Below are 22,433 nucleotides of genomic sequence, written 5' to 3'. Positions count from 1 at the left end.
TTAAGCTCACCAGAGGAGGACTTGAGCCTTTGTTGGATGTTATCAAGGGAGATGCAAATTAACTGGTGAAAAACACAAGTAGATAAAACAAAAGTATTTTGCAGAAAGTAGAGGAAGCTTTTATAGTCAATTCTTATTAATTGTAATCAATTGGAATAAAATATTAGCTGCTTATTTTACTTACTGTTACCCAATTTGCCCACAGCAATTCTTTAGCAAAAGAGAACATTGATGTAGAATCATCTTTCTTCATCTCCAAGTAAAAATTTCACATCCTATTATGACACTGTTGTGTGCTAATACAGAAGTGTAAGATAAAATCATGAAGGTATTTTAGAAAAAAAAATGTGTCTTAAAACCTGACAAGGTTTCTGTTCCTTGTTCTGAAGAGCAATTAAATAGTTATTCCAGAATATTGATATTTGGCCTATTGCATAGCAATGTTTTAAGTAAAATTGATAATCATTATCAAAAGGAAACATTGTTAGATTGCTTCTATGCATGCTTTTATATTTTCTGTAATTTTATGCATGAATACATCCCATAAAGAATACATCTACTGTACTTAAAAACAGCAATTCTATAGGAGAAAAGTATATGTGATTGGGTCACAAGTTTATTCTTTTGAGTGCCCTCTTGCTTCAGCACAGAAAATTGAATTGTGTGCTGTAGCCAGTGTTTTGAAATGTTGATAAATCAGGCTTTAATTTGTATACTGAAAGCCAGGATATATATATATATATATATATATATATATATATGTGTGTGTGTGTGTGTGTGTGTGTGTGTGTGTGTGTGTATCCTCTCTCTCTCTCGCTCTCTCTCTATATATATATATATAGAGAGAGAGAGCATTCAGGGCTTACAATTGCTTGAAATTGTTCCTTTTTTAGATAGTATGAATTCTCAAATTTACAATTGTTTATGAATATGCAACTCAAGAAAAATTACTGTTCTTTTAAAGGACTGTCTTTGGACATTTAAGAACTCATTATAGATTGCTGGGACAAGACCCCTTAAGGCAATGCCACCTCAGATTTATATCCCAGGCAGATTATAGGCCTTACACAAGAACAACTGACCATATAATTTCACTCTTTACATCATCCAAATAATGATGGCTTGAGATAATAATTTGGTATTTTTAGAGAATGTGCAGGTCAAATTGTAAATTCTCATTCTCATTGTCCTCTGTTTCTACCTGTTTCACATAATGGCATTAATTCTTGAGGACTTATACTTAATCAATTATCTTAAATGGATACTCATATTTCTGATTTTAGAAAAATGAAATATGCATATGTGACTATTGATACCTTTTTCATGCTTTCTAGTTGCAACTGCTCTAACAGGAGAAGCAACTAAAAGTGTAATTAGTCATTGCCTATGATAATTTTTTTATGGTTGGTGTTCCAAACCAGATTAAAACAGATATTGGAACTGGCTATTACAGTCAAGCATTTGAGATGTTTTGTCATCAATTTAATGTTACCCATGTTACTTGGATTTTTTATAATTCTCAAGGACAAGGCATTGTGGAACTTTAAAACTATACCTTAAATAAAAAATGGGGGAATTATATCCCTATGCACATTATTTAAATCACACCTTTTATTTTTAAAATTTCAAAATTTGGACGCCAAAAACTCCTTGCTGAGTGCCTAGGCATACTCATGCCTAGATGAGATGGAAGGATCCAGATATTTAATATGGGGAAGGGGGCATGTTTGTGTTTTTTTCCACAGAATGCTGCAGGAGCTTGCTAGCTGTCAGAGTGATTGGTGTGACAAGCTGACACAAAAGGATAATGCTGACCTGTGAGCTTGCTGAGTGCCCTGACAATGTTGACAGGAAAACTGTAGTGGGTGTATATTCTTGACTCACCTTTGCTTGCCTATGTCCCAGATTAGACAAGCTAAGATGCCTTGCTTCAAACTTTTTAACCTTGTGGGACAGAGAACATAAGAGACTGTGGAAACTGATTTAGAAAAATTAATCAAAAGGAGGAATTATAATGACTATTCTCTTTCCTTTTTTTTTTTTAATTACGTATTTTCCTCAATTACATTTCCAATGCTATCCCAAAAGTCTCCCATACCCTTCCCCCTACTTCCTACCCACCCATTCCGATTTTTTTGGACCTGGCATTCCCATGTACTGGGGCATATAAAGTTTACATGTCCAATGGGACTCTCTTTCTAGTGATGGCCAACTAGGCCATCTTTTGATACATATTCAGCTAGAATCAAGAGCTCTGGGGTACTGGTTAGTTCATAATGTTGTTGCACCTACAGAGTTGCAGATCTCTTTAGCTCCTTGGATACTTTCTCTAGCTCCTCCATTGGGGGCCCTGTGATCCATCCAATAGCTGACTGTGAGCATTCACTTCTGTGTTTGCTAGGCCCTGGCCTAGTCTCACAAGAGACAGCTATATCAGGGTCCTTTCAGCAAAAGCATGCTAGTGTATGCAATGGTGTCATCGTTTGGAGGCTAATTATGGGATGGATCCCTGGATATGGCAGTCTCTAGATGGTCCATCCTTTTGTCTCAGCTCCAAACTTTTTCTCTGTAACTCCTTCCATGGGTGATTGTTTCCAATTCTAAGAAGGGGCAAAGTGTCCACACTTTGGTCTTCGTTCTTCTTCAGTTTCATGTGTTTTACAAATTGTCTCTTATATCTCGGGTATACTAAGTTTCTGGGCTAATAGCCACTTATTAGTGAGTACATATCATTTGAGTTCTTTTGTGATTGTGTTACCTCACTCAGGATGATGCCCTCCAGGTCCAACCATTTGCCTAGGAATTTCATAAATTCATTCTTTTTAATAGCTGGGTAGTACTCCATTGTGTAAATGTACCACATTTTTTTGTATCCATTCCTCTGTTGAGGGCATCTGGTTTTTCCAGCTTCTGGCTATTATAAATAAGGCTGCTATGAACATAGTGGAGCATGTGTCCTTCTTACCGGTTGGGACATCTTCTGGATATATGCCAAGGAGTGGTATTGCGGGATCCTCCGGTAGTACTATGTCCAATTTTCTGAGGAACCACCAGACTGATTTCCAAAGTGGTTGTACAAGCTTGCAATCCCACCAACAATGGAGGAGTGTTCATCTTTCTCCACAACCTTGCCAGCATCTGCTGTCACCTGAATTTTTGATCTTAGCCATTCTGACTAGTGTGAGATGGAATCTCAGGGTTGTTTTGATTTGCATTTCTCTGATGATTAAGGATGCTGAACATTTTTTCAGGTGCTTCTCAGCCATTCGGTATTCGTCAGGAGAGAATTCTTTGTTTAGCTCTGAGCCCCATTTTTTAATGGGGTTATTTGACTTTCTGGAGTCCACCCTCTTGAGTTCTTTATATATATTGGATATTAGTCCCCTATCTGATTTAAGATAGGTTAAAGATCCTTTCCCAATCTGTTGGTGGCCTTTTTGTCTTATTGACAGTGTCTTTTGCCTTGCAGAAGCTTTGCAGTTTCATGAGGTCCCATTTGTCAATCCTCGATCTTACAGCACAAGTCATTGCTGTTCTATTCAGGAATTTTTCCCCTGTGCCCATATCTTTGAGGCTTTTCTCCACTTTCTCCTCTATAAGTTTCAGTGTCTCTGATTTTATGTGAAGTTCCTTGATCCATTTAGATTTGACCTTAGTACATGGAGATAGGAATGGATTGATTCGCATTCTTCTACATGATAACAACCAGTTGTGCCAGCACCATTTGTTGAAAATGCTGTCTTTCTTCCACTGGATGGTTTTAGCTCCCTTGTCGAAGATCAAGTGACCATAGGTGTGTGGGTTCATTTCTGGGTCTTCAATTCTATTCCATTGGTCTACTTGTCTGTCACTATACCAGTACCATGCAGTTTTTATCACAATTGCTCTGTAGTAGAGCTTAGTTCTGACTCAATCATGGAGTGGTCTAGAAATAAATCCAATATTAGAGATTCCTAGTATGAAGATAGCTAAAATCTTTATCAGCCAACAGAGTTCATTTGGAGCATAGCTTCAACAATTTATATGAGAAGTAACAGTTTTTCTGTTGATTCTCAAAGCCACCTAGGTCACACCAGGAGGGCAGAGCTAATTTGACACTGAATAGAGTGTCTGTACTTCCCCACAGACAACCTTAATCCTGTTGCTTTCAACTTTTGGCTTTGTATTTAAAGTAGGTCGTTTACCTCCATGCAGGTTCACCTTCAGCAAAGTGCAAATGGCATGACTGTGCCATGACTATGAAGAAACACATTGAGTGCATATTGTGGCTTTCGTTTGATTGGGGAAAAGGTGTGCAATGAAGGCCCACAGTAGAGGATGGGCCACTGGGTCTATGTCTTATTTCAATCTAAGACAGAGGTGTGTGCCAATAAGCTGTTTTTGTTCATAATAAACACTAAAATGCCATGTTTATGCAAATAAACACAAACAAGATGCAAGTGTTTTCCAAAACAGATCAGAATAAGTCCAATTAGACTCAGTCCTAAAACAGGCATGGCCACCAACCACCTTATTTCCCAGGCAGGACCTTGGAACATAAGTAAATCTTTTGTCCCAGTCCAGCTAACTTTTAATAAATAAAAAGGGAGGAATTGTAGCCTCCCCCCAGCCTTGAGCAGAATGGCTCATATCTGCTCTGCCACTGTCATCTAGCCCACCTAGGGTGGAGTCTTCTGACCTAGATAAGGTCTATTGTTCTGCCACATCTGCGGGTTTTCTCCAATATGCCAAAACCAACTGAAAGATTGAACCTGATCCTGACTAAGCAACAGTCTGGCTACAGTGTGATGAGAGCCTGGTGTGGTGGGGGATGGGTTTTCCCCCTTTATAAGTTCAGACTCTTAAGTAAACATTGGCCTTGATCAGAAAACTTTGTCTTTGTTCTTTATTTCTCTCCCATACAGTCCCAGCTTCCCTCTCAGGAACCCGGTTCATGTAGCTGCGGGTGGCTACAGCTATGAGGGAGAAGATCCAGGAGGAATCATGATTAGCAAGTTGACATGGGATTCACAATGAGAATACATAGGCAGAGAGCAAGGCAGATCAAGATTCAAACTGCAATAGGCCTTTTGTGGGGGTGGATATAGAATAGAGGGTTTGAACAGCTCAGAATCTGCCTAGTTGTAGTGCCCAAAGCTTGCTGATAAATTTAAAAGGTCTTTGTGTCAATTATCTGGAAGTTAAAAAGGACTAAAGAGTGCATGAAAATGTCCTACCATTATATAGTAACAAAGAGGACATAACAATTTCCCTGAAAAGTACACTTACAGGCCTCCACATGGTTTCTGATAACAGTGCAGAACAGGATTATGGCCTCCTGCTGCAGTAGGATGACCGACCCAGACATGGTCCTTGGTGTCAGAATAGGCCTGAATATCACCAAGGCCTCCAGACAGTGAAGACCACTCAGATAAGTATGACTTTTGCAGACAGCATGGTCTACAGACCTCAACATGTTCTCAGGCTTTAGCACAGATGGTGAGAATCCACATGATCATTAGTGGTAAAGGGCCCAGGGCATCTACACAAACCCTGGGGGCAGTAGAGCCATAGATCCAGATGTGGTCATCAGACAGCAGAGGTTTGCAAAGCTCCTGGGATAATTTTTAAGCTTTACTCTTTTTAATATTCATGGGCAGTTTTTTTGTTTTTTGTTTTTTACTGTTATTGTTGTTGTTTTGTTTTGTCTTTAATGTGTGTATGTCCACTGCTGTCATGTCTCATACATGGGAAGCCAGAAATTAGTGTTAGCTCCCTGGAACCTGAGTTACAGAAATTTTGAACTGCCTTGTGTGGAGTCTGAGCAAATTGAGGGTCCTCTGGGAGAGCAGCATCAGAGCCTTGAGCCATCATTTTAGTCTTACATACACTTTTCTTAAAAATAGATTTACTCAATACTTATTTCTAAAGCCTTTCTTCCATAGGAAAACAAACTTGGAAAATATATGTCAGAATGCATATTAAATAATTTCCATGTTTAGCAATTTTATATCTGTTGCTATTTTCAGTAATAATTTTACCCTAAGTTTCTGTTAACACATATTTAGAGATAGTATCAAATATTTCATTTGTTTTGTAAAACAGCTAGCAGCAGATGTTTTCATTCTCTTTCCTTAAATAAATCTGAATTCAAGGAATTGGTCAATGTATCAAGTAATAAAATATCCACTGGAGACTTAGGTTAGTGGTATTGTTTGCATTATGTCTTTACCTATAATTTTAAGTTTTTATTTAAATCTCTTCTAAATATTAAAGGTTATAATGTAAGGGTCTGAAAAATCACTGAAGGAAGACCCCCAGACTCAGATAGTATGCAAAAAGAAAGATCATTTACTCTGCATAAACAACCAGCATGGAGTGGGAGGGTTGTATAAAACATTCTCTAAAATGGCTATCTCAGACAAAGGCATGCAGATCTTTTATAGCAAATAGGAGGAACTCTCTAGAAAGATTAGGTAATCTAAAATTTCATTGGTGGGTGCTCAGGGATCATATGTGGTCAATGGTCTGCATTCCTATGTCATGAACTTTTAATCATATGATTAAATAGGGCTGTCCAGTGCTGATGGCCCATTCTGAGATAAGATATTTTCCTATTTTTTAATTATCCCCAGGCTGTTCTTTGGGAGGGAGTTTTATGATCTTGTTCTGAATTTTCTGGTCTGTTCCTAGAACTGGTGCTTATGACCAAGTTTCTGGGACTTATATTCTATTCCTGAAGCTGGTACCTTAAAGCCTTTTTGGAAATTAGGCCTGATCCTTAAATCGAGACAAATGGGATTTATGTTGCTCTTTCAATATTAGTTGACTCTGGCTGTGTACATAGCCAATCTAAAGGTCAAAGCTTAACATCTAAGAGGTTTTTTCAAAGTGGGCAGATCAGACACACCCATTTCATATAATCTTAGCTTAATGCCCTTGGAAGTTTGCACTTGATTATGGGTGAGGTAAGTGGTTTATTCTGTTGTTATTGTTTTGGTTTTATTTTTATTTTAATGGTTCTTGTTGACAGGACAGATGGTCTAGAATGGCACCTTTTAGATCTGCTTCAGTTTTCTTTGCCTCATCTCATATGTCAGAGTTCATACTTCATATGTGCATTATTGGGGGAAATGAACTCAACCCTTTCTAAAGACTGATACTTAGTCACAATCATTATGTAACAACAGCTAATTGTGCAGTTACTTAATTTTTTTTTCCTTCTCAAGAACCATATAATATTTGGCACTTATTCCACAACAGTAAGCAGAAAATTTAAAAAAGGAAAAAGAAAGAAAGAAGAAAGGAAAGAAAGAAAGAAAGAAAGAAAGAAAGAAAGAAAGAAAGAAAGAAAAGAGAAAAAAAGAAAGGAAGGAAGGAAGGAAGACAGACAGACAGACAGTCAGAAAGAAAGAAAGAAAGAAAGAAAGAAAGAAAGAAAGAAAGAAAGAAAGAAAGAAAGAAAGAAAGAAAGAAAGATCTGAAGATCTGAAAAAAGGTGCCAAGGTGCTGGGTGTCGCTTGGCATTGGTAGGGACAGAATGACATGGTTTCTGCCCCTGGAAACCAGCACGTGTGGGCCTCCATGAGTATTGATGGCTATTGCAGGTAGAAGTCTTATTTATGTAATAAAGTATGTATTTTTAATTATTCCTTCAAGGAATATCTTCCCTTTTAATGTTAACAACTCCATGATAATCAAAAACAGCAGGAGTCTGGGAGGCAAAAGTGTGGCTACTGTCTCAGTAAACACTGGGACCTTCAGGACAGCCCTTCACTCTGTGAAAAAGAACTCTGAGTACATGGATTCAAAAATATATAATTTCTAAAAATATAAGGATGCAATATGAATTATACAATGTTCTTCATGAATCTAATGGCTGTTCAAATATAAGACAAAATTTTTTGTCTTTCTTCTTAATTAGATTGTTCTTACATATAGTATATCTTACCACAGTTGAGCTCACAGGAGCCCTGCTTAGCTGACTCAGTGTGTCCTGGTCTCCTGGTATCTTCAATCTCCTCTGATTGCTATGGTCTTTCCTTGCTCTCTTCTGCAGAATTCTCTAAGTTCTGAAGGGAAAGACCTGATGAGACCCCCAATTACATCTCTGCCTCTACATAATTTCTGGCTGTGGGTCTCTGCACCTGCTCCTATCTGCTGCCATGGGAAATCTCTCTCATGATGACTGGACAAGGCACCAATTATGAGTATAGCAGAATGTCATTAGGAATCATTTTATCGAATTATTCTTTTCATTTTCCTTCATATTTGATTCTACCCTATTTCTCTGGACTATTCATTCTTGATGTTGACCTCTGCCATGCCATGGCTTTTCATTTTAGCTTTGTGTCTTTGAACATTTATTCATTTACACCCCATTTCTACACATATTTATGACAACATTCTAGCATAAATGTGCAATGGGGAAAAAAAAAAGGTAAAATATTTGAAAGCTTGCAACAATGACTGGTGCAGTCTATAAAAGTAAACCAAACTGTTGGGAGCCATTAAGACAACTAAATTGTCCTGATCTCTGAATTGGGCCTCTCCCCCCGAGAAGAAAAGGGGGTCAAAAGCAGGCCACCGACACACCACTCGGAGAACAACCACAGATTGTTCCAGCCCTAATTCAGCGCTGGATGTCCTGACTTCAAGATACCCTGATACCACCAAGTTCCTGCTTCCCCATGTAACTGCCTAAAGAATGTGCAATTCTATTGCTCCATCCCTCCTGCTGAGAAGTACTTCCCCTTTTGCTTGTGCATTTAAATCTTGGGCCTGACTAATACTTTGGGGCTTTGATGCAATTCAGAATGGTTCCATGTTGTTATTCGCACAAGGCCCTCATCTCTCTCTACCCCCCATTTGGTTCTTAGGAGAAGGTCCCCTTGAGACCCTCGAATAACTGGACCTGCTGGACGGGTCACCAAACATGTTATATTACTTAGAAAGTACTGTAGATGACTGAGCAGGCAAAAGACAGAGATGATCTGAGTCATGATTTACCCATACATTTCTAGTATTCAAAAGTGGCATAAGGCAATAACATATTGCTTATCTTCAAGTTTTACTTAAATGTGTTTTATAATTTCTAAACGTAGACAAATTATAAATGGAACACTTAATATAAGAACTTTAGAATGCATTGATGTGTAGCACAGAGAATTCAATGGCTGTACTAAATTAATTTGAATTTTTGTCCATTCATATTCTTTTTTTTTAACTTATGTCAAGTGTGCTTGATGTTCATTTTTCCATATAATTTATATTTTTAAACTGAGGTCATTATGATTTCCAAGTTTTTTATGAAGAAAAGTTGTTCCTTAATTATAGCTATTTTTGTGGTAGTACATATACATACTAAATTATGACTGAAGAATAAAGGAATATTACAATAAAGGCTTTAATATAGTTTGAATTGCTTTGGGACTACTGACACATATAATCCAAACAAGAAAAGAAAGAACATTAAAGGTCCCGAGCCCATCCCATCAGTCCCACCAATACTATCACTGTGTTTGCAGAAAAATTATGGGGCATTTGTTGCCTTGTTTGCTGCTGCTGTTGTGTGATATCATGGGCCCTTTGTACACTCGTGATAGCTTACTGATTTGTGTTTTTATGAGCTGTCTCTGTAAACTCTTTGTCTATATGTGATTTTTGTATTTTTCTTTGGTTCTTTTTCTTATGTGTGTTTCTTTGTCCTATTTTATATTGTTTTATTTTATTATTATTTTTAATTTAAAAGAACCATGTTTAGCTTGGGATGAGAAGGGGCAAGAAATGTTGTGGATTTTGGTGGAAGGGCAGAAGGAAAGAATATGGAAGCAACTGAGAGAGGAAACTGTAATTAGAATATTTTACATTGAAAAGATCTATTTTCAATAACAGAAAATGTCACTTTGCATCTTTTTTACTGCTGAATGCTTACATTTTTAGATAAAATGTTTTTAAAATTAATATAATCACGGTGATTCAGAATTAGGAGCTGTTAGACTTTGTTACTTTTCTATAATTTCTTGCAAATCTCAGTCTCTTATAAAGGATATAGCAGTTAAAAAGATGTCTCAGTGGTTCAGAGGATGTTCCTTATACCCATGCCTTAAAGATCTATACTCTACTCCAGATAAAGTGAACATTCTGGCATCCACAAGGAGCTGGGGAGCACACAGCCATAGACAGAACCCCAGACACACACCAAACCACAATAAAAATTAGATCTTTAATAATTAAATCTAAGTGTGTTTAATTTATGTATGTGTAGTTAATCTGGATATTTTATTCCCTATTAGAAAAACACAGATCTGAGACCTGGAGAGGTGGGCTATGGGCATTATCTTTGAGCCAGAGAGGAGGAAGAATAGGATGAGGAACTGTGAGATGGGAAATTGAAATGGGGCAATGCTTGAACTGTAAAAAGAATAAAAGTTATAAAATATATAAAAAAAATTAAAGCACTTGAAGATAATATATGGGAACTCAAGATGAAGCCAATGCTATTGCTAAATGAATAACAACAAATGCAAGAATATACTACTATTTCAACCATAAAAGTAAATCAAAATGATACAAAAAATAAATTGATACGATCATACAGTGAGGAAAGTTTGGTAGCATATTGTTAAAGGTTTACTTACTTGTAAGAGTTCATTTGCGGTTCCTGTGGTTCCATTTTTTTTTCAAAATGAATTTTTCTTTGTTTGCATTCTATTCTATAAATAAATAGTTGGCACACTTATTAAAAACATTCTATCATGTCTTCCTTAGAGAAGCTTGAGCTATTTTCAATATAAAAGGAAGTTCCATGTTTTTAAAACTGGGATTTGTAAAAGCAGATCAGGATGCCATTCAGTATTAACATGATCAAGTGACATACCATATGGTTAGAACTAGCAAGTGTTTCTTTTTGCTATTTGTTTTCCTCTTTTATTTTTTATATTATTTTAATTTATTTTATATTATTTTATATATTTCAGCATTTCTCCCTTCCATTTCCTCTCTCCAAGGTCTCTCATACATCCCTTCCAAATTCATGGCGTCTTCAAATTCATGGCATCTTCATCCCTTAATTGTTATTACATGCATATATAGTAGAAAATAGAACCTGTGCAACAGACATTATGTGACTTGAATGTATGTTTTCAAGGATTACCATTTGTTAGGGACAATCAACTGGTGTGTACATTACCAAGTCCCACTGCAGCAGGAGTACAACCTTGGATATCTCTGGAAAACAGCCTCTTTGTGCTTTCAGAAAACACTTCCCAGAAGATGTCATCTCAATGATGCTGGTCTCTTCTTTATCACTGCTAATTTCTTACCTCCAGCTAGCCAGCATCAATAGTTTCAATAATGCAAAGTTTTTGCTTTAGGAGTTCTGGTATCTTGTTAATCACAGCTGATTCTTCAGCCCCAACTAACCAGAACTACAGAATTTTCACAATCAAAACAGCAATGGCCCCGAAAAGAGTCTTTAATTTTCCCTCTGAAATTTCACAAGCCAGACCTCCATCTTCTGCACTGTTCTCAATATTTTCTTCCATGCTCCTACACAACATCTGTCAGAGCTCTTAACAACGAATGGATCTTCAAGCCCAAATTTCTAAAGTTCTTCCACAGTCCTCCCCAAAGCATGGTCAGGTTGTCACAGGAATACCCCACTTCTGTTACCAATTTGTCTTAGTCAGGGTTTCTATTCCTACACAAAAATCATGACCAAGAAGCAAGTTGGGGAGGAAAGGGTTTATTCAGCTTACAATTCCATACTGTTCTTTATCACCAAGGAAGTCAGGACTGGAACTCAAACAGGTCAGGAAGCCGGAGCTGATGCAGAGGCCATGGAGGGATGTTCTTCACTGGACTGCTTCCCCTGGCTTGCTCAGCCTACTCTCCTATAGAACCAAGATTACCAGCCCAGAGATGGTCCCACCCACAAGGGGCCTTTCCACCTTGATCACTAATTGAGAAAATGCCTTACAGTTGTATCTCATGGAGGCATTTCCTCAACTGAAGCTCCTTTCTCTGTGGTAACTCCAGCTGTGTTGAGTTGACACACAACTAGCCAGTACAGGTACCTCCCCTCATATTAAGGCTGGATAAGGCAACCCAATGGGAGGAAAAGGTTCCAAAAGCAGGCATAGGCGTTAGTGACAGATCCTATTCCCACTGTTAGGAGTCCCAAAGAAAACCAGGTTCCAGAAACAAAACATATTTGCAGAGAGGACCTAGGTTAGACCCATGCAGGATCCCTGATTGTTGGATCAGTCTCTGTGAGCCCATATGAAAACTAGTTACTTGATTATGTCAGAGTTTTTTGTTTGTTTTTGTTTTTGTTTTTGTTTTTGTGGTGTCCTTGACAATTCTGGCTCCTACAATTCCTTCTCTCCCTCTGCCACGGGATTCAGCTAGTTCAGCTTAATGTTTGTAGCTCTTTTCATCTGTTCCCCTCAGTAGCTAGATGAAGATTTTCTGATGACAATTGTACTAGATTGTGGTCTTTAGCAACACATGTAATAAATTTTCATTTTAATTAATCAAAGCTCTGATTTATTCTTGTACTTTAATATGTCATATACCCTTACAGCATATTCACTTTTAACCATTTACCTAGAGAAAATTTAGAAATACACAGACCTTTTTACCAATTACTATTTGTAATAATTTACCCTTGGCAGAGGTCCTTTGTCCTTTGTTCAAAGTTTAATCAGACATAAGACCCTGCCTTTTTTTTCTTTGTTTTAGTAAGTTAAATCGGGACTTTTCTTTACCCTTATTGTTAGGATTTAGTGGCAGAGTACCTTAACAGATCAGAGACAAGGAGTGCTGCTGTGGCAGAGACCATACCATGCAGCAGATCTTCCTCCAGAGGCTGATTCTGGGGAGGGTTTACAGAGGCTGCTTCTGGGGAGGGTTTACAGAGGCTGATTCTGAGTGAGGGTAGAAGGGAAAAGAGAAGGCACTGGATTTTTTCTAAAATAGTATAGTGCATGCTCATAGGCCGAGGAAATGGCTGGTGGTAACAATGGAACTCTGTCACATTTTGGCTGCTGTTTGGCTACTCGTGTCCATTATTGCTGAAGCTGGGCTTGGGCTTGTGATGGGGTTTTCCAATATTTATAGAATAAGAGTTGACTACATAATTGGACTACCTTAGAAGGAGTTATGAACATTCTTTACTAAATTTTGTTGCTGCCTTGACAAACTGACTGTTTTGAGTTAAATGTATAAGAATAGATTCATAGTAGTAGGAACAAGATCACTCTGACATTCACTGTTTTTAAAATCAAGAAATGAATTACCTTCTGTGATATGTTTTTGTATGTCAATAAGGGTAAAATTTCTCATAGTAAATAATTGGAGGCTGACCTTCATGAGAATCTAAGTAAAGAATCTTGCTAAACTCTCTCATATTTTTCTAATCTATTTTTATTCCAACATTTATTCCAAACTATATACCCTTACTATACCATATTTCTTCTTCTTTTTTTTTTCACAACTCAGCATTGATTCCCTTAAATCCTTAGTTGGCTCTTCAGTTTCTGGAGAGCTTTTTATTATTATATTTTATTTATTATTATATTTTAAATTAATCATTCCATTCATTTACATCTCAAATGCTATCCAGCTTCCCATTTACCCCTCCCACATTTGCCCTTCTCCATCCACTTTGCCTTATGAGGGTGCCCCTCCCCCCATTCTCCCATTCTACCTCTCCAGCTTTTCCTTACACTGAGTCATCAAACCTCCCTGTGACCAAGGAACTCCCCTCCTATTACAGTCAGTTAAGTCCATCCTCTGTTACATATGTATCTGGAGCCCCTGATCCCTACTGGAGAGCTTCTTTAATGTACAAATTATTTGTGAAATAAGTGTATATGTTTTTCTCTTGTTAATCTTATCATAATTTAGTATTGGGGTTCACTTGTGTACCAGAAGTAGGGAAAAGATAATTTTGTCTTTCCCAAAGTAATTTAATAAAATGTCCAACCAACATGGCTGCTTTGGGTTTTTGTATATTCTCTGATTACCTGTTGAAGACGGAAAAATCAATACCAATGTCTATAGACAACAGAGGCTAGTTTGACCACTGACTTGATAAAATCCACTACATGAATGTATACAATTTGTTTCACTTGGAAATGAAATACCATCTGATTCAGTATATACTTTCTTCTATATGCATTTCACCTAGATACACTATTTAATTATTTAATAGTTTCTCAATGTCACTATTTTCTTTTAAAAAATTATTTACTGGTTATTTTATTTATTTACATTTCAAATGTTATCCACCTTCCCAATTTCCTCTCCATAAAGTCTTGTTCCACTCCCCCCTCCTCCCTGCTGCTATGAAGGTCCTCCCAGAATGTCCAGCAACTGAAAATCTTCCTAGTATGTCACACACACCATATAATATCCATATGTTGTTCATTTAGCTTAATTTATTCCTTATTTATTTTGGGACCTAGAAGGAGAGAAACTCAAGAAATTTATATTTCATAAGTGATAATCTGTTTCTTATGCTGTTTATTTTCAATGTTTAGTCCTTTGCAAATCAAGATGTCTATTTCTCTCCTTAAGAGTGAAACTGTATTCAGTCATTTCTAAGATTTATTGAATAAAAACATCCTGCTCCTGATGTTCAGCACTCCCTGTTGTTCAATATCCTACTCAAAGTGGCCATTGACTCTATAAACAGTAAGCAAGTGGAAAAGAAGAACTCTATCACATGTTGCTTCCAAATCCACACTGAAGCTCATGGAGCCTTTCACTTGCAAAACAGAGAGAACACTTATGTTGTCTTGATTTAGAAATGGTAGCCTTACATAAATTAATCCAACAGAAACGTAATTATTTAATGAAACTGATTCACATCCTCTTCTCTTTCTTTATCATGCATTTCCATTACTAAGACTTATGAGATGTTAGCCAGTCCATGTTCAATGTTAATTTGCTTAACATCATCAAAACAATACCCAACACAATACATTAGTTTTCCTTATTTTATCCAGGTATCAATATAGCAACTTAGCCTGGAACAAGACCAGTAATAGTTAATGTTGTTTTATGAGTGTATATAGCTTTGTACTTTTCTTACTGATAAGATTAGACAGGATGTAGAAACCTTTGTGTACATGCCCAAGAGTGGTATAGGTGGGTCTTGAGGTATGTCTATTTCAACATTCTTTAGAACTTCTCAGAGCTTTCTGTAGTGGCTGCTTAAGTTTGCACTCCCACCAGCAATGGTTCAGTTTTTCCCTTACTCCACACACTCCAAATATGAGCTGTCATTTGTTTAATTGATCTTGGCCATACTGACTGGTGTTAGATGAAATCTAAAATTAGCTCTGATTTGCATTTCCTGGATGACTATGGATTTTAAATGCTTCTCAGACATTTTTGTTTCCTCTTTTAGATATATCTGTTTAGAGCTGCAGTCTGTTTTTAATTAGGTTGTATTCCTGATATCCAGCTTTTTCTCCAGTTCTTTGTGTATTTAAATATATAATCTCCCTTGGTGAGCAAAGCCAGCATTGTATCTGTGGGAAATATTTCAATGATAGGGTCAGTTTCTGTTACTTTCTGAGTATTCCACACATTTAGTGAATAGTTTGAAATTCTGGGGTTGCTTGAGGGCAGGTGTAAGAGTTTACATGCTTAGTCAGTTACTATGTTTTTTCTCCCTTACTTGATCTGCTATGAAGCAACACCTGGAAACTTGGTGAGAAGTTCAATTACCTCATGGTTTTAATCTAATTAAGACTTCTTCCTTTCTCTAGGAGACTACTTATCATTTACATGTAAAACAGCATCTCAAGTGCCTGACCGTTTATTCACATTTCAAAGGATCCATTACCACATTAAACTACAGCAGACATCAGTTGGTGCCCTTGTGTCTGATGAAGGTTGAGCAGATAACTTGGAGTTCTCAACCTAGCACCTACCACTGTTAGACAAGGCTGTTGATATGTTTGAGCTTGTTAATTATACTTATTGGCCTGATTAGTATTTATTAACTTGACATAAGTCAGTGTCATCTGGAGAAAAGGAAATTTCAATGGAGAAAGATAATATTAATTTTTCCCTCTCTCCTAAGATTTAGAAATACAAATGTATCACTTGTGGAGAAATAAACACTTTATCTCCCAGGATTTTGTAACAGAGTAAGATTCTCCCAATAGTAAGCAGCTTCAAGCGGCATTAGTGATGCAGAATTACTTGAAGAATAAACTTGATTTTAATTGAATTTGGGGAAGATTCTCTCATAGTTTTGTTTTCCAGAGTAACAATCAATGCCAGAATTTAATTACTAATTAATACATTTATCAATCTTTGAGATATTATTTTATTAGTTTATCAATTTTATAATCTGTCTTTTCAGTTTAAAATGAGCTACACGAAAGGAAAAGAGATATCAGCAAGTATTAAACTGCTTTAAATTCCTCTTGAAATAGCCTTAAATGCAATGTACTTCTAGCAGTAGTTGATCCTAAAATTGAAATTGTTATTTTTTTCAGTGCTTAGTAGGAACCATTGTGCTGTATAATCCCATATAAATTCTTCATCAAGGAGATTTCAACCAAAAGAGAGGGATTTAGAGTCTTGCTGGATTTCTGAATGAGTCTCTTTGTCTTTGGCAATCATATGGTCATTAAACATACCAGGGTGTCTCTCTCTCTCTTTCTGTCACTCTTGCTCTCTTGCTCTCTTGCTCTCTTGCTCTCTCACTCTTGCTCTCACACTCAGTCTCTCGGTCTCTCGCTCTCTTGCTCTCTCTCTCTCCTTTGTCATTTCAAACTAAACTAGAGCTATGGTTTCTTAATGTACTTTTAGTAACATTGCTTTGAACTAATAGGTCAGGCCTGTTATTCTTTCATTGAAATTTTATACTCAAAAGTCCCTTTCCTCTCTTAAAGCAAGTTTTGCTTCTATATTCTCATAAAATAATTAAAAATAAATTAGTTCAAAGTTTCATAAATTATATAGTCTAATTATTCATTAAAATTTAAGAAAGTTTAGTATAGTGTTTATATTTTTAGATATAAAATGTAGCAATTATTTTATTAACAGCATCATAGTGAGATTAATTATGACTTTCAGTTTCAGAATTGTACTTGCATGTTGACCTGAGTATGTATGTATATATATATATATATATATATATATATATATATTCACACATACACTATATAATACTGAAATGAGTTTATTGCTTTCATAAGTGGTTCCTTTTCTGCAATAGTCTTATTTCTTTTAGAGTGTTATATTAATATTCTCCACTCTATTGCTCACCTCTACAGCTACTAATTTAGTAAAATATTTTTATGGATTTATTATTTGACATTAATATTAATTACCAGCTTTCATAAACTATGAACCATCATCAAAAATTTTCATGGTGGGTTTTGTGTGCTATTAAGTGACAAAGTATTTCCTGAGGAAATACAGCACATGTATACTCACCCTGAAAGACCTCCATGGGGATACCCCCACCCGAGTCATGAGATAGCATGCACCCAAAGAATCAAGAGAGACCGTCTTGATTCAAACACATGAGGTAGTTTAATGACGGAGCTCAGGGCCACATGTATCTCACGCAGGAGACAGAGGTGTCGACCACGAGGCTCAAAAGTTAGGGGTTTATATAGGAAAAGAATGGGGCTAGGGGAAGAATTGGCGAGGCTTCACACAATTGGACAGTTTAAACATCAGCAAACTGTATGTGTAGAGCAAGGTAACAGCAATTCTGAGGGTCAGGGGCTTATGATTCAGCTGAGAGAGTCCAGACATCCCTGCTTTACAGGTCTTTACAGGTCTTCTCCTATCTTTATCCTGCTTTACAGGTCTTTACAGGTCTTCTCCTATCTTTATCCTGCTTTACAGGTCTTTACAGGTCTTCTCCTATCTTTGTGGCTAGCCAGTTTCTGGAATGACTTAACAGCAACAGCCTTTGTTCTTTGCCCTTGGCCCAAAAGCCCTCCTAACTAGCAAGCCACATGAGTCATGGACCTTGAATTTAATTTTCTTTCAACCCCAGAAAAGGCACTCAAGACCGACTAGATTTAAGAAGCAAACTGAACATGCACTGAAATTCAGCTTGGCCAAGGAACGTGTTTTATTGTCGTCACTTACAAGAACATGGGCTAGGGGTTATTTATAGGAGCAGAAAGGACTCACAGGCCAACTGCATCGCAAAAGCCCAGTGCAGCATGGGCAACAGCTTTCAAAACCTGGGGAACTGTAAACACATGGAAAAAGGCTGCAAGATTATCAACAAGTAGGAGGTGTCCTTTACAATTGAATCTGTTCTAAACCTCTTCCAGGCAGCTTGGATGGTTTCTGCTTGTCCCAAGCAGCAGGGCTGGTCTCAGGAGTTCTCTTTAGATCTCGGCTTGTCTCAGTTTCTTTGTGGCTCAGCTCTCTTCCCTCTGAGAGTAATTCAAAGCTTTTATTACTTACTCTGTCATGGAGGGTCCTAGTGAATCCTCTACATTTCAGGAGATTCCTGAAGGTATTGTCAAATGTTTACTTTCCTGTAGTATGGAATGTTTCAATCTCTGTGGAAATTGTCACAAAAGAGATCCTCCCTGGTTGATGTTTGCCTAGAGCACAATAAGCTCCTCGTTTGAAAGCCATTGTTACAAAGAAATAAAGTATATGGCAATTGAAGCTTATTTATTTTAGTCTTCTGAAAATGACTTATTTTGCAAAATTGAAGGTATATATAAATGGACATTATACAGTGTTTGTTTTTAATTGTATTTGACAGATATTTTTAATCAATAGATGTTAGAGTTAATTTAATTATTTTATAAAAGATTGGAAATTAAAATCCCTTAAGTTTTGAAATACATAAAAATATGCACTTTTTATGAAAAATAAAAGACAATGACTATTATGACTTTTTAATAGTCATATGTAAGTGGTTTTACATATTTGAACAAAGGAATGTTTTCAAAGGTTGAATTCTAAATTATGAGCACATTAATGTTGTATATGTGAAGCCTATTGCTTTAACACAGTGTCCACCTGCAGTAGCTTCATGAAAATAGTTCTGACTCCTAGTACCCATAAGGTCACTGGCAAGTGTTTAGCTGGTGCCGCCATACCCCATTTCTCATTTCTGGTGATTGGTTAGTGATTAATGTCTCAGTTTTCTATCATCAGCCGTTTTCAAATAGCTGCCTTCATACATTGTAGTTATTGTTCCGTAGTGAGTAATGAGACATTGAAAGAGGCTGAATACAACACAAAATCTTCTGTCATTATTTGAGAAAAGCAGGATAGTAGTTGTAGTGGTTTGATTAATTATGGCTCCATTTAGATTCCTGTATTTGAACGACTGGCCAGTGAGTGGCACAATTCAGAGACATGGCCTTGTTGGAAGAAGTGTGTGGAGGTGGGCTTGAAGTTATGTATGCTCAAGCCCAGCCAGAGAGTGTCCATCCACTACGTGAGGATCAAAATGTAGAGCTCTCAACTCCACCAGCACCTGGATGGTGGCAAGCTTCCCACCATGATGATGATAAACTAGTCCTCTGAAACTGTAAGCCAGTCCCAAATAAATGTTTTTCGTTATAAGAATTGCTTTAGTCATGATGTCTCTTTCCACAATGAAACCCTAATGAAAAAAGCAGTGCTTGGGAAAATGTAGGTTAAAATGTGTTCAGAATAATATGTTGGTGAAGGTTGACTGAAGAATTACTAGTTAAGAGAGGCCTATTGAAAGTGCAAACTTTATATGCCTCAGTACAGGGGAACGCCAGGGCCAAGAAGTGGGAGTGGGTAGGTAGGGGAGTGGGTGGGGGAGCGTGTGGGGGACTTTTGGGATAGCATTGGAAATGTAATTGAAATAAATATCCAATTAAAAATATGGAAAAAATAACAAAACAAAACAAAACAAAACAAAACAAAACAAAACAAAACAAAACAAAAAACCAACCAAACAAAAAAGAATTACTAGTTACATCCTGCAGTGTGGTACTTGTGAGAAACAAGCTGCTCCTCAGCTAGGCTTCAGTGACTCAGAGTGAGCAGGAACATCATCACGAGACACTATACCAGACACACTCACCCTTTAAAAGTCCCTGTCATCATGCCCCATTCTATTCCCCTGACTGTCTTTCTGTCTCTCCCTTTATCTGTTCCCTCTCTTCGTCTCTGTCTCTGCTTCACTGTCTCTTCCCCAATAGATCTTTTTCATGATGGCTTTAATTGATCTGCCTAACTACTCTTTCTTCTTCTGCTAAACCCTAACACCACCTTTCCTCTATTTCCTCTATTACTATTATATGTGTCTGTATTATTCAATCTCATAGGTTCCAGGGGTCAGGAAACAGCTTTGTTCTGAGAAATACATTGTTAATCATTCCTCTCTCATGTAAATATCAGTGGGCATACTTACACATATTATGAAGATCTCAGGATTTTATATCCTGACTTGATGATATTGGATCCAAACTCTGAATCTGTAAGCCAGCCCCAATGAAATGTTGTCTTTATAAGAACTTGCTTGGGCTGGAGAGATGGCTCAGAGGTTAAGAGCACCGACTGCTCTTCCAGATGTCCTGAGTTCAATTCCAAGCAACTACATGGAGGCTCATAACCATATGTGATGGGATCTGATGCCCTCTCCTAGTGTGTGTGAAGAGAGCAATGGTGTATTCCTATACATAAAATAAATAAATAAATATTTAAAACAACAACAAAAAAGGAGATGAAGAATTGCCTTGGTTATGGTGTCTATACACAGCAGTAACACCCTAACTTAGACATCCTCCTTCTCCATATAATGACATGTTTCACCTGAAATCTTTGACACAAGAATATTCAGGATATTACCTTGATCTTTGTTGTTTTTGAGAAATACCCAATTGTTTCTCTTATGAACCCCATGATGACAGAAACAGAATTAGCATTCTATGTCATGGTTTCCACAATGTCTAAGACAAACTTGAACAGATCTACAAAATAATTTGCATGCATGGTGTTTGGTACTCCTTTGAGAAAAGTAGAGTTGAAACCCAATCTTGAACTATGAATCTTCCTACTTAAGAGTAGTACTGTGCTAAAACGTTTTTAAGCAATTGGAACACAATTCCATGGAGCATATGCTTTTGTTTGTATATTTTTCTTGTAAATTAATATTCACATCTTTGTTGAAATGTTTAACTATTTCTACCATTCCACCACAAATGATCCTGATTGTTTCTATTTGTTTTGTTGAGTACAAAGTGTCTAGGTTTGCTTTCTGCTGATTAATTTGAAAACATACTTTTGCATTTGTCATATGCTTTTATCACACATACCAACCTTGGACATACTTGAAGGTAAGATATAAAGTTCTCAAATTCAGAAGGCAGTGTTGAATGAAGAATACTGTTCAAGATGGCAAATGAACATTATGTTGTTATATCAAGATAAGTAACAGTATTTGAAGCAGCTATTAACGTGGAGGTTTTCTGATCTTCCTTATCCTGCACATCAAAGTATTGACCCATAAAATTAAGATGTTACATATTTAGACAAATAAGTAGCTATGCACCAACATGGATGCCTAGATGCATATAAAACCGTGTGTTTTTTTATTAAAATATAATGAAGATAAATCTGTTAATACCTCAGCAACAAATAAAAGGTCATGAAATGTATAATATCATATCTCATAGAGATAGCTAAAGATATTAAGAAAAAAATTTAAGAGAAAATGCAGAAAGCTAATAAGAAATATGTTTGAAACAAAACTAATGAATTCTGTAATAAGAAACTGGAAAATTACACAGCTATTGTTGAAAATCTCATGGCTAAAGCTATAAGATTTGGGAAAGAACAAAGATATACCATATAAAATAGCAATACCCAGAGACAGGTGTTGTTATGGAAAGCAGAATATTGTGCTTCACTCTTTGGGTTTTCAGGTTCCATTATCCATTAACACAACACGTTTATGCCTAAAAGAAAATGAAGAGGATCTGGGTACTCTATGATATATTGCTTCTAAATAACAAAATTGAAGAAAGAAGATGTATTTTCTTATAAGAGAAGAGAAATTCAGGTTATAAATGCATTATAAAACTATGCATTTTAAGGACAATGACATTATTTGATAAAAATAAAGATTAAGTGTAAAAAGGTACCTAGTAAGAATAAATAAGGGAATTATAAGAAATTTCTCTCAAGCTGAGCTAGACTGATATTTTGTCTCTTCTATGTATCATAAAGATGAAATGGTATTCAGGTAAATGCATAGTAACAAGAAAAAGGTGCAGAAAATTTACTGAGGCATTGCACTATAGTTTCCCTTACAGTGACCAAGGACACATTGAATGTATTGGTCTTCCCAGGAAAAGTGTAATTTTTTAACACTTCATCTTTACAGAAGGTACAGACAAAGTTTAATAAAGGAGCCTGTAATTGCCTCCCACAACGGCTGTTACCAAAGGTATTTCAAT

This window comes from Mus caroli, unplaced genomic scaffold (assembly GCF_978045245.1).
Source record: "Mus caroli unplaced genomic scaffold, Mus_caroli_1 scaffold_16, whole genome shotgun sequence".
Taxonomy (NCBI): Eukaryota; Metazoa; Chordata; class Mammalia; order Rodentia; family Muridae; genus Mus; species Mus caroli.
This window is presented reverse-complemented; position numbering follows the sequence as displayed.